Source organism: Pyxicephalus adspersus, chromosome Z, assembly GCF_032062135.1.
Source record: "Pyxicephalus adspersus chromosome Z, UCB_Pads_2.0, whole genome shotgun sequence".
In the NCBI taxonomy this organism is placed as follows: Eukaryota; Metazoa; Chordata; class Amphibia; order Anura; family Pyxicephalidae; genus Pyxicephalus; species Pyxicephalus adspersus.
Genome location: NC_092871.1, coordinates 76,248,267 through 76,263,356, shown reverse-complemented (window position 1 = coordinate 76,263,356; position 15,090 = coordinate 76,248,267).

Sequence of the window (15,090 nt, the reverse complement as noted above, 5' to 3'; positions counted from 1 at the left end):
AAAATTATTTATGCCATTTAGTCTTAAATTGGAGTGAATTTTCCCTTCGTGTTATAGCAGAAAGTGATTTGATTTTCTTCATGAGGTGCAGACAAAAAAATATTAAAAGAGTTAAAACTGACAACTTTGTTTTGCTTTGATATTGTGTAAAAATAAGAATGTTGCAATAAAGGTGATGGGGAGTAAAACATTTGACACAGTTTGTTACTTTCTAAGTTAGTCATTTTTATCCTTAAGTACACTCTGTGAACAAACATTCATCCAGACAGAACTGGTCCCATAATGTAGTGGCCTTGCTTGTGTAAATATGTGTGTAAACATGGTTGTACTTGATCCCAGTTTGATAATCTGCATTTGGAACACACATTGCACACTGTGCCTCAGGTCCTTCTGTAGGTACACATTTATGTTACTAGCAAAAGGTTACATTATTACTTCTGATGTAACATTCACACAGAACACACACTAATGTTGTGGTCCATCCTTTTGGATTTTAACATCTATACTGAGAAGAACATGAAGACTTTCCTTTACCGTTGTCATTAAAACATTTGTTGAATGTGTAACTAACATATCTACCATCCTGGATTTCTCATCACTGCTTACTGACTAGGTCACCTGGACAAAAAGAGATGTAAATCTTCCCAACTGGATGGGAAGATAAATAAAAACAAAAATAAAGGCAGTCAATGCGTTCTAAATAATTAGGTATTCTTGGCATATTACCACAAACAATGGATAGACATGTGTAGTGTTCAGTGAGTTGCGCCACCAATGTGGTACCTGTATTTACTTTTCCTTTATTATTATAGGTCTTTAGTTCCCTAAAAATGATTGCAACATACTGAGACCATAGCACTAACGGTCATCCTATGCCCCCCCCTCTTGCTGTTCTTGCGTGGCTACTTATGGGCAGATTTTTTTTACACATCTGATTTCCAGTACTGCATAAATTTTCGAATTCAAGAATTATAGTAATTAGGTCAGGGATGTTGATAAATATTAATCAAAAGTTGTATTGTGTAGGAATTATCAAGTTCATCAGAATTCCAGTTTTCATTCTATGAGAAAAAAATATTTGAAGGGGCAAAATGTCAGACATGTCTTGGTAGAGTTTTGTAACGTCGGGTAAGTTGATTACAGACATGACGCATTTCAAGCTTTGGAGCAAGCTGATACAGCCGGAAAGGTTTTGGTGCAAAGTTACCACAAACATTTTTGTAATGAGACACAGCTGAAATTAAAATGTCCTGCTGCCAGATGACTACTAATTAGCAGCATTTCTAATTTAAAGGTTAACTAGAAACAAAAAAGAGATATTTTGCAGCTTACCAATCTTTGTGGTGGCTGTTATTTTTTTATGGATGAGTATATTTTAAATTGGCAAACCTTGATTAATGCAGGAGAAATAGTGCATGCTTAGGCTATATCTGGAACACCATATTTCACATCAGGGTATGTAGCAAAAACTCTTAAAGGTATGATTTGTCACCAATAAATGTCTGCTGTGTTATTATATGTAGGGGACAGCTGTGCTTTCAAATTCTGTATAAAGATAAGAGTTAGCTTTTTAAGGGTAAGCTAAGGATATGTCCTATAGTATTACTTTTTGGCACAAATCAAATATGTTTTCAGTAAGTAATAGGCACTGAAATGACTGTTTATACTTAACCCAAAAATGTAAATTGTAATAGATTTGTATTTTAAAAAAAAGAAAAATGTATTTGCAGTTTTTCACTAAGAAAGTGACAAATAGCAGCTTACATGTAATCACAGCATAGTTTTCCAGCAGCATTGACTGAAACAGTTGCCTCTGACAAATTTCATAAATAACAGTCCCTACCACTGCTGGAACACTGCCAGATGTTATTTAGATTGGAGCCTACATGCACACAATTACAATTAGATTACAATTCTACAAACCAATTGGAGTACTATTACTAGCTAATAGTGTGATCTTTGTTTATTTACACAGAAGTAAGAGAAGACAGAACTGGCCTTACAAGACCTTCTGTTTCATCCAGGCAAACCTTCCTGTGCAGCCTGCTCAGAAATGTGCCTGTCAGGTCCTTTTTTTGCTGCACATGCCTATTCATTCCTATGGACCTCTCATTCTTATGGCTACAGGTTGCCCTGAGTAGTGCTTGCCTATGGGAGAAAAAAGTGCTACAGTGAGTGTAGTAAGAAGTGAACCCATTAGGGTCATGCAGTGCCTAGCAGGATTGCACAAAGAAGTTGGGTAGAATGAGGAAGAGGTAAGTATTTTATTTGGAAGGTTACTTGGATTGGAGGGATTTATTAACAAACAACTGAACTCAAAATCATATTTGCTGAAAATAGAGATGGAGGCTGGCCTTACCTGATTGCTTGCCTTACAAACCTTATGTCACTTACATTGAATTGGAAAAAATAATAATCCCAGTTATTATGTGAAGCACAAGCCTCAAAAGTAAACAAATATTTTTTTTACCTGCTCTGACTGAAACACATCCTCTTTGAATGTTGTGCTCCCTTTCCTGGACAACTGACAGTGGAAGGATTTGGCTACAGGGGCCTTGCTGTCAATCCAAAAAAGCAGTAGGCAGGACTAGATGCAGCTGATTGATAAGCTACAGGCTTGTTATTCTGTAGTGACTGAGGATGATAGTCACATCAGGGCCTACATTAGAGTAGCATTGCAGCATAGTTGCCACAAAATCACAGGTTTGTCTTTAATGAGAGAATTAACATGTACTGGTATCATAGTACACAAATAACATATATGGGACTTTCAAGGCAGTCATAAATCACAACAATTAAGAACTATTTTTTTAATCACTTTTATTAAAACATCATTGTATGGATCTAGAGGTTGCACACTTTCCACTATACCACCATCATTTCTCTATTGTACAATAGGATTGATATAAATCATCCTGATCTGTCCTCCATTCATCCTCCCAGGATGATTTATACTACACGGAAACATATGAAAAGCACAGGAGCTGAACACTGCTAACTTATCAGCTTCCTATGGTATTTTTGTTGATTGGGATATATTGAAAGTTGCTCTAAAGACTGATATCAAAAAATTACCAATCTTATTGTATAATGAAGAGATGATGGCGTTATAATGGAACGTGTGTGGCCCCTTTTCTTGTCCTGTGACCATTGCAACATCCAGGGTGTGGCATATACCATTCAGAAAGGGGAAAGCAACAAAGAAAATACTCCTGAAGAAGAGGACTGGAGTTCCGTGAAACGCGTCAAGAGCATTATATCATGTTGAGCCCTTTATTTGTCTGAAGTTACACACCGAAAAGGTGAAAATGTTTTTATGTTGGTTTCAATATGTTCAGATAATAATACTGTTTTATATTGATATTAAAAAAAAAAGTGATAACAATTAGTTTATAATTGATGTGATTTATGACTGCCTTAAAAGTCCCATATATGTTTTTGGTTTACTTGTGTACTATGTAAGATTAGGGGATGTGGCAGATTTGTGATTGATTAACCAGACGAAATAACAAACCCCCACTGACAATTATGTGTTGATATCACATTGCAGGGAGACTACGAAAAAACTTGGGATGAGCTTATAATTAAATTCTGCAACACAATTTTTTTTATTGCTTCAACGTCCCATAGTTTGTTTGTGACTAGAGATTATAAGAACAGCATTTTCAGTGGCCAATCCACAAATCTTCTACAAGTAAACATAAAATAGTCAAGTATTTTGCCTGAAGGTTAACACACAAAAACAAGTTTATTACTAATTCCCAAAAAATTAACACAAACCTTTCATATGCTGGTTCAGAAGTCACATGTTTTGCAGTAATGTTAAGACATTTATGAATATATTTGGAATCATTTTGCCTGCACCGAGAACAAATCCTCCATTGTCACTTTAACAACCTAGAGTAGGACATAAAGATAAATGTAACTTTAGATGTAAATATGATGATTGTGTACATTCATTTCCCTTGTCTATGTTTTCTCAAAATGCAGAGCTGGAGTTAGGAAGGTGTTTATTATTTTTTTAATTAACCATTATCAGAGTTGTTACAAAATTTTACAAAATATTATTTCTAAACTGTTCAGGGGTAAAAAAGAATTTACAAAAAAAGAACCATATGAAAAACAATTGGATAGGCTGGACATATTTGTGGGACAACGTAATAAATGACAGTAGCCAAGATTTGGATTGGGGGTAGTGGTAAGAAGAGGGGTGGATGGAAGAGAGGGGCTTTACTAGAAGAGTCTGCAAGAAGAAACTGTCCATGTTCTGGAAAGTGTTGAGATGGTACACAGAGTATTTATGGGTAAGAATGGGAAGTCCTAAGTCAACTAGATATTTGCAATGATCCCCCTTTCTTTCAAAAGGCTGGGTAATTTTAACTGTGTAAGCCTAAAATAATAAAAAATATCATAGTATCTCCTTATAACCAGATAAGGCAGCTGAGGTTTCTCTTTTTTCAAAAAAACCCAGAGTTTGTATTCGTAAAATATAGTAATGGTATACAGGAACACTAACGAGTTTGTAAACATATAAATTACTCTAACAATGAATAATATTATATATTTATATAATAATAATAATTATTGGAGTTTACAGGTTATCCCTGTGTTTTGCGTGTGTTGGCTTCCTCCCGAAATAGCCCTAAGACTGTATTAAAAGGAAAATATTGTTAGGGACATTAAATTGTGAGCCCCTTTGAGCTAGTGACATGACTATGGAATTTGTATAGGGCTGCGTAATATGATGGTGCTATATAAATACTGTGTAATATGAATATTAATAATACTGCTACAACTCTCTTTATGTATACATTTTTTACAGACTGGATTACCTCTTTTAGTTTGCTTAGTGTGCCTGTGCAATGTGAAGGAAGGCTTTGATATCTTAATATTTAATAATAATTTAATTTAATAACTTACCTTAATAATAATATTTAATAAAAAAAAGCTAAAATAAACCCCTTTAAAAATGGTGTTAATAAAATAAACCAATGACAAAGCAGTTTTTCAGACAAATATGTTTAAAAATGAGCATCCTGCACTGTTGCCCACTTCATAGCCTTGGACCAAAGTAGCATCCTGACTATGCTGACAACGATTTACCTACCGGTCCTTAATTTAATTAGAGATCAGTGACTTTTTTTGTCACACTGTCAGGTGCCCCAGTGAAAGTTTGCCTGATGGACTCATTAACATTTTGTTATGGATTTTGCTAAAGCCCATTGTTGCTTGCCTGGAAACAGTCATATTTCCTCATTACATGTGCAGGTTTTGCTTCCTGTTGCTTGATGATGATTTAATGTTCTTATCCTAAAATGCAAATCTATGGGTTTACCCCTTATTTGAACAGCTGATAAGATGGCAGAGTGAGTGCAATATAAGTGTTTTCTACCTCGAGTGACATATCTGTAAATTTCTGTATTTAATACAATAACAAAAACATTACAATGACATATTTCCAGGCACGTTACTTCATGGCCACCAAGGTAAACAATCCTGGGCATTGAATTGTCAGCTCAGTGTCTTTTTTTGGGAAAGTGTGTGTAAAGGGGTAACATAAAACTGGGAGCCATGGACAGAGCTGAAGTTAAAATATATTGTTTATGAAAATGGTTGAATATTTACATTAATGTTTTATAAGTAGTTCCTTAATAAATCTAATACATTCATATATTAGTAATTTATGGTTATATAATATGAATGTCAAATGTATTATTTGTGTTTCAGAAGAATTATCACCCTATAGCAGAACTTCTCTGCCCAATGACTTTTGTAGTTTGATCACCAGATGTTGTTTTACTCAAAGCTGCAGAATTGAAAATTACTTTTGGAAATACATTCACATGCTGTGCCGTCAATTCACTTTCACTTCAAATTTGTTTGTTTAGAACTGTTATGCAGGACTGTTTTGAAGTGATGCTTTGGCCCTGATTTATTAAAGTTCTCCAAGGCTGGAGAGAATACACTTTCATCAGTGAAGCTGGGTGATACAGAAAATCTGGAGAGGATTTCCTAAAAGTCATTAGGTATTTGTTAGCAAATGTTAGGTAAATGTTTTCAATTCTGGACCAGATCCATTCCAAATTTGCTGGATCATCCAACTTCACTGGTGTCTCTTGTTTCGCCCTAAATTTGTCCAGACAGCCTAAGCCATACATCATTCTTTACATACATGTTACAAAAAGTTACAATCTAGCTTCAATATCTTAACGTTCTAAGAGTCATTTTAAGATGTCATCATGCAGTTTCATATCATCACTGTTACAAAATGCTGCTTTACTTGGACCATTGTTTTCTGCTAATTTTTCAAAGACTATTTTTATTAATATTTTCAAAAATTATTGATGCCATAAAAGGGGATATCACTTAAATCACTTTTTACAAAAACTTTACAAATGGTATTAAAAAACATTTTATATTTTTTCAATATAGCTTCAACAAAAATTATCATTGATGATCTTGCCATTAATGTCTTTGTTCCAGTGCTTTCTGTATAGGGAGACAATGAACTATTACTAATTTGCAGTTGTGCTTCAGTTTTGTTAAAGGGCTCCTGATTTGATACTAGAAGTTGCTATGTGAACACATAATATTTAGATATTGTCCATTTTTGTCACCATCATTAAAACCACCCTGGGACGTAGCATGTAGCCATTGCTGAATCACATAAAGACAGAATGTAGCTAAAAGTGTTGCAGAAGATCAGCATCAAAGCAATAAGCAAGGTAGGGAGACTATTTTGAAGAAATTGGAATCTAATGTACAAATCAACACATTTGTATTCTAAAATCCTGAAAACTGTTTTAGAAATGCATAAAAAATGGTAACATGTTTTCAACATCTAAATTTTTAGAAGTAATGAAAAACTGTACCATATTTTTCCTTTCTGGTCATCTAACATACATTATTTATAAATGAGCACCTATGAGTCATCAGTAAGCCTTTCTTCTACTTAAAAGTAACCAAATGTATATGTGGTAAAAAGGAACCAAGCAACAGATTCCAAGCTTCCCTTTCCCTTATCATTAGTTCAAGATCCTATGAGTAATACTTAAACAGCATGTTAGATTATTATTCATTTTATTTGCTCAAAAAAACTAAACATTTTAGTAAGCTACTGCAGTTCAGAACCTTATTCTCCACAGAACTATTGGCCAGTGAGGGCATGCGTTACATGGAATAGAAGCATATGAAGTAATAAGAGGTGGAATCAGAAGCTAATTAAGTTTGTATATTGGTGCAGTGATTTTCAACCACTGTGCCACGGCACTCTAGTGTGCCGTGAGAGATCTTCAGGTGTACCATTGTCCATTTTCGAGTGTCTGTGCTGTAGTGACTGGCAGAGTAATGTAATACTCTTCCATGTCAGTGGGTGGCAGTAGATAGCTTAATTGCCTTGTTTATTCTTAGAGACAAGGGAATTCGCTACAGAGTGTAATTTTGCAACATTTTTGAATTGTGGTGTACCGCAGGATTTTTTTCAATGTAAATATTATGCCGTGGCTCAAAAACGTTTGAAAAACACTTTACTAGTGTGCTCTAAAAATCAGTGCCTCTAGAGACCTGAGTAGGAGAGTACTGATGTGAAGACACCTAGATATGCTTCATATGATATTAAACATATTAAATTTTGCAAAGAAGTACAACTCACCTTTTCATGATCTGGATCTGGATAGTTACACACACCTTTAGGGAAGACAGATCTGATTAAAGTCTTAATGTTCTCTGGATATACATAGGTTGGAAATTTTGCATATTGTTGTCCTATCCCTGTAATCCACTAACAGAATATAGAGCAGTTTATTAGGTTAGAGCAAAAGAAAATAACCAACATGACAACCAAAGCAAAACTGGTGATACATTGTGTTTTTTTATTTTATCTTTTATATAAATATAGTAGACTATGTGTGAGACTTTACTTCCACCCCCTTTTCTCTCATCCTATGATGCATATATATGTGATATAAGCCAGATAGAGAAATAATGGTGACACCTTTCACAGAAGTTATTTTAGAATAAAATATAGTGAATTCACACATAAGCAGATGTATCACTGACAGATATTCAGCACCTTTATAATATATTACAGCACTTGTTTTGTTGCCAAAAAGTCAGCTTTATTTAGGGTCTACTTCCTACATTGCTGGCTCAAAGATCATACTATCATGTAAATCTAGTAGCCTTTATATGTATGACTTGGTTTTCCAATGCTTTCACCTTGTGAGTTTACAGTTCCAATGATAAAATAGTCCCATTACCAGAAAATGTTTCCTTTCTACATGATGACAAAATTCTCCCTAGGTGCTTCTTTCAGATCTAGAGAAAATCATTTGACTGAAGCTCGAGGACTGCTTATATTATGACATGTCAGGAATTAATTCTTGCAGATGTATACAGTTACTGATAGATCCACTTTAAAACGTTAGTGAAACACTAGAAATAAGAAAGGTTTTTTAAAAACGTTTAACTACTTTCTCAGAGGCAGTGAAAATTGTGTGCAACATCAAGTGAAATTAGAAGCCAATATTTAGTTTATAAAGCTAGGGAAATCGCCTACTATTTAAAACAAACCTGACAAAAAATTAGGACCATTTAGGAGAATGCATGGCATACCCTTTGGCAAAACATTACGTGAATATTGTTACTTTGCAAAACAGAAAAGCATCACCTGCACACATTTTCACCTATCTTATGTAACAATAATTAGTACTGCCCACAGAATTCCTCACCCAAGTGTTCTCAATAATTCAACACAGACCTATCGTCCTTGACTACTACTGGAAACATTTTCCAAAAATATAACATAAAACATAGGCAGGTGGCAGCGTTTCCATTTATATCTGGTGACAGAGTTCAAAAGGAGGAGGTCTTTAAAAATTATATATGACCCATCAAATAATAGCAATATAAACACGGAGCATCTGAAGCAGAGTAGTAGTTACTCAAAGCAACGTGCTGTAAGTATTCTGCTTTGTTTTGATTTTACAAATTTTTTCATCCTTTCTGTTGAATATGATTATTTTTTACCTAACAGGTTTTGCTATTTTTGCAGTATCACTATTATACCACCTCCATATCCACACAATTATTACAAATATAAGGAAAAAAAGCCTTTATGTCTGGGACCGTGGCTCAACTTAGTCTACTTAGTTTGCAGGATTGTGTGGAAAACTGGTTTCCAGTTACAGAAGTCAAGACATAATAAATATTCCATGTGGAATGATTTAAAAGCTAACCTCAACATTTGAACCCTATATAAATGAGAATGTTTAATACAATATAACAAACATAAGTAGCCATGTGGAAAAATTATTACAATACCTAATGACTCATTACATTTTTTTATTTATGTGTCAAATTGACTTAAGACGTTGTTCAGAAAATGAATAGAAGCATGCAGAGTTAAAACTGGCCCACCACAAAAGATCATGAAATGCATTATTTCAATCACTTTTACTTGCACCACTTAATTACAGCATTTACAAATGTATATTCGGACCAGGTTTTACACAGTAATTGCGCATAAGCATTGGTGTTCTCTTGTGCCATTTATTATGAACCCCAACACACCATGCTGGCGTACCTTTTCATATGACAACTGTAATCTCTATGTGTACCAGCGGTCAATTTTAAACTGTTCCAGCAAAGGTTTAATGGGCTAATGACTCCCCCAAGAGATAGCCAGCAACACGGGTGTATGTTTATAGATTTGTTTTTGCTTATAAATGTATTAATGACATGAATGTACCCCCAGGTAAGAATTTTCACTCTTCTTACTTCAGTGATCCAATCATGTAAGAAGGCCCAGTAAAGCTGTAGTTTACAGCTAGTTATTTTTTTTAAATTGTGGTGGGCATTTGGCATCCCTGTTGTATATTATGATTCAATAATTGAGTACAAAACACTTTCCCGCCATCATCGTCAATAGATTGAGTAAATATTTCCTTCAGTTACTCAGTTATGTAGGTCTGTAAATCAGCCTGAATATCCACCGCTAGTTTTAGTCTTTTTCCTAATTAATGTCAATATAATTTCCCTTTTTCTCTTTTATTTTCTTTTAATTTAGTAACACTAAAGTGAATGAAAAGCCAAACCTTTTTTTGACATAGTGAACATTATCACGTAGCCAGAAAGGGGTGTATTTAAAAATTATTCTTTAATAATATTTATTGACTCCGGACCGCACATGCATGGGGAGCCGTGTGTCACTCAAAGGGGAAGAAACTTTCCCTTGAGTGACATCATAATGCTAGAACCCGCCCACTCCAGAGACAGAACCTGCCCACTACCCTGAGCCTGCTATGTATACAGGAGACATGGTTTGTGGCTGGTCCGCTGCCCTCCCCCCTCAGCAGGGTCCTTCTCCTGACCCCACTGGGAGGTGCACCGGCCAAAGCCGTGGACCGCCAAATTTTTCTCGGACCACCGAATGGTGACCGGCTAACTAAGAGAAAATCCTCCAATGGGTACACCTGTTCCGGAAGTCTTGGGATGATAATTTTGTTAACCTTGGATGGCATTCTCCTATTTTCTGGTGTGACTTTTGACAGGTCAAGTTACAGAGTGAATTTAATTTACATATGTCAGATTATTTAAGATTATCAAAATACCTTGTAACTCCAATAATATTTATTTGAGAGAGATTTTCAGAGAACACCTTAATCTATCAGCAGCATTGCTGTCCACTTCCTGTCATTGTTCTGTATCATGTGTAATATATTTTAAATAGGCCAATGACAACACAGCACTGAAAAGTTAAACAAGGATCGTTTTGTTTGGGGACACATCCTAACACAGGCTACTGCTCCTAAGTAACCCATACAATACACAAACCCTTCTCAGCCTTTTTACCTTGAAGTGAAAAAAAAATTTAAAAGTTTTGGGAATCCCAAAAATAATATTTAACACTACAGATCACAGTAGGTGATTTAGGTGTAGCTATAACAAATTATTGTAATTCATTTAAAAAAAAATAAACTTGGACTTGTTTGTACTGCACAAATATTTACTTTAATACCCTATAATACCCAATGGTATTATAAGGTAATTCAAACTGCTGAATAAATTGTAAAAAATCAAAATTTACTCAACAGTCAGGAAAAAAGATAACCTTCCTAGTATGCTACCTTCACAATGATGTCTTTCTTGTCCTGCTCAAGTCTTTTGTACTAAAAGAACTGTGAGGCACAGAGTATTTGTCCTTTAGGATTTCGGCCCAAGGTATAACTGACCCATTCCTTAGCTACTCTCCCATCTCTGACATATTTCAGTCGTTCATTTAATAAATTTGATTAGAGGATCTCATTCAGCTTCTTATTCCATACTTAATATTAAAGCTGCATCCTCGTCTCCTCTGTTCATATGTCAGTGGGACCTAGAATTGAGAATTTCTCTTGCCGCTGATCAGGTGGATCGTACTATTGCCTATGGTCAAAGCTTATATTACTATTAAATATCAGGAAATGCATTTTAAATTCTTTACCCGGGGGTATAGGACCCCAATATTTTTGCACAAAATGTACCTGTCTGTCTGTGTGCTGGAGATTCCAAATTGATCCAATCATAATGTTTCGAATTTTTTTGGACCTGTCCCAAATTAGATTCATTTTGAACACAAGTCTGTAAAAATACTATTATGAATTTTTATTATAAATGGCCTAATGATCATCCATCACTTTTTTTTAATTTCTTTATTTCTTTGTCATATAAAAGATATAAACACTCTTTTTTATTTCATTTGGTATCAGCGGCAAAAGCATTCAATCCCCTTTTGTGGTCCTGCACCTCCTTTTTAGTTCAGTGGTTCAGTGGAATTAATGATATTATGCTTACAGCTACAGCCTACAGCCTAACTGTGCAGAACAACTACAGGTAGTCCCTGAGTTAAGGACATCGGACATAGGGACACCCCTAGATGTAAACGGGGATTCCCTGCTTGCTCTGCAGGACCAGGCTTGATTTGGGGGGGGGGGGGGTTCTTTATTTGCAGAAGAGATCTTTTGCTAAACACAGCTGAGGTTTGGGTGATCCTAGGGGGTGAGCTCTTTCTGCAGCCTCTTGTAGCTCTTTAATGACCAGGACAAACTCTGCACTTGTTTCTTTTTGCATATCAAAGCACAGCTTGCTGCAGAAGTTACTGAATGTCTAGTTACTGAATGTCTGAACAAAAATTGTAGGTAGGTGGCAGCCCCTGTGTTGTGACCCAACTCATCAGTAAGCACCCAAAAACACCCGGGTGGTTACTTAAAAGTGCCAGGTGGTGCGCCCAGCTAAAAGGGGCTGGGGAGAACATGATTTATAGTAAATATGAAAAATCTATTATTTTACCCATATTATCCACCTACCAGTTGTTTCTGCAGCAACCTGTATGCCTTTTTCCGTCTTAGCTTGTCATTACTCATTCTGGCTGCCACCAATAAAACCGATGTCACCCACTGGGGGACCCTAATAATGTAAAAAAAGTGCAAAAAAATGTTATACAGGGATGCAAACTAGCAACTCTAAACTACAAATTTTTTAGTGTTAATTTTTTTTAGCAAATCTAATGTTAAATTTTTATGAAGAGTCAAAAAATTCAGGACATCCTAATTTCTATACGGTTAGGTTGTGTAACTAGCAGGGCTAATTCCACACAGCAAGCATTACAACCTGCAGCAGGTATCATAAGATCACCTAATTTCCTGTCAGATGCACTAACAGAATCATTTACCATATTTCTTCTCATATGTCTTGTCCTGACCCTCCCTTTTTATTTAATTGTTTTCTGTCCTGTGATTTGAATTCCGAGACAAGCAGTATTTTATAAAATGCTAAGTGCACCTGTTTAAACCTGATATAGAATATGGCAGGGCGCCTTTTTAAAACCCTGGATTCAGTAACTTATGAGTCAAAAACCCAGAAAAAGTCAGAAAAAAATGAAAGTTTTTATCTAAACTTACAACAGTGAGGGAAGAAGTTCATTCTTTTTTTTTCAATGGCATACTTTTATTAAAAAACATAATTATATTTTATATTTATTAAGTTCAACTTTTTAACAGGATGTCAAGCCACAATTGTAAAATAAAATTGTACAAAAATCAAATTAGTCAGGGCTCAATCATATCCGAACATTTATCACAACCCACTACAAAATGTGTCCTGAGGTGCCATCTATTCCAAGATAATACACTGACCTGTGCATGCACCTTCCAACACATTTATAAAACAAGGACTCTGACATCCACTCAAACATTCCCTGGTGGGAATCAATTACTACAATTGAAATACATGAACATTGACGTTTCCTATGAGGGAAAGTTTGCAGTAATCTATGATTCCCTGTTTATTAAATCAAGCCCAAAGTCAACACTGTTCTGTTGTGCCTGTATAGAAACGCACCACACTGCACAATAACACATCATCCTGCATTTTGGTGCTCTGCATAGTACAGAATGCTGCATTGCAATTTTTAATGGGCTTTTGTAGTCCATTGATTCACAAATCAAAGTTAACAAAAAAAAGGGTTTAAACCTTTTTCAACAGAGTTTATGAACTCAGAGTTCCTGTTTGCATTGCTGCATAACAAGATTGATCAATCTGTACTAGCATTTTGCATTGTCAATACTATTTTTAATTAATATCAGTTAAACTTGTACTAAACAAAGCTTTTACATTATTTATTTAGGTCATAATTGCATTATTTGATGTCATGTCTGCAGTATATCTCAGAGCTTGACTGCAGCACATCAGGAAACATAACATGGCTTTCGTAACCCTCAGCAATGAAGCACACCAGAAGCTCTAGAATGTACTAAAATAGTAATATTCTATTAAAATATAGGAAACATTATAGGTTACAACGTCCAAATCAATGCATTACAGTAAGCAATATACAATAGATATGCCCTTTGCTTCTGTTTTCCTTTTGTCCTTTTTTAATATAGCTTTATAAAATCATGCAAATGTTCAATTTACCCAAATTCCTGGCACTTTTGGTAAATTCCCTCCATCAATCTTTGCAGTGCTTATGCTCAGAGACCCTGCAATTCCACTTCCTGTCCTCTCAGTGACCCTGCTCACATGTTACAGGGCAGGTCGCCAGCTTGCCTGGCTCTGTAATACCAGGCTCGGGTCAAGACAGAGGGTACAATAATACTTAACCCAGGAACAGAGCACACTTTTCACACTACTTTACTGTGCAAGGCTGTTACTGTCCATTGATATTTACATTGTGCTGCATCTGTAACAGAAAACCCTTTTTTTATGAAGGTGGGTTTACAGTACATATGTGTAGTGTGCTATGTCTAATTTTCAGTCTAGGTTTTTTAAATATATATTTCTGAGAACAAATCTCGAAACTGATTTTAAATTGAATGATTATTCTCCTATATATATATATATATATATATATATATATATATATGTGTGAATATATATATCAGCTCCCAATTGTCCCCTATCTGGCTGGACAACTCCTTTGACACTAAATACATCTCTCTTATAAGCAGAATCTTATACCCCTCTCCTAAAGCAGAACTTTCATGAAAATAAATAAATAACACTTACCTTTACTTTTGAAGAGCCCTCTCTCCCTCTGCAATCTGATTCCAGTAGGTCCCTTGCTGTCCCAGCTTCTTTCTTCTTTATTGCATGGATAGGACAGCTGGTGCTGCCATTTTCTTTCGTCTTCTGTGTTCTTCTTTACATGACCAATCTTTCACTCCGCTGGCATGAAAATGGGTGACATTTTTACCTGCCATGAGATTCACAGTTTTTTTATTTTTCGCAGTTACATTATATTTTACAAAAAAACCTCACCTGCTCTGGAAAAGTACGTACCTGCTTTTGTCTGCACCTTTAATCATGATCCTTCTGGGTGTGGGGATTGTACAGTATGAGCGCTATCGCTGTCCTCAGCTGTGCTTGGCTCAGTGCTTAAACAGCCAGTCTCCAGGTTCTTGTTTTGCAACATTGTAAAGTTTAAGTATCACCAATCGGGTGTAGTGTAGGATCCTTGGGACAAAGCGGCTTTGATTTGCAAGGTCCCAGGTTCGAATCTCCGCTATTAAACCATCTGCATGGAGTTTGAAGGTTCTCCCCATGTTTGTGTGG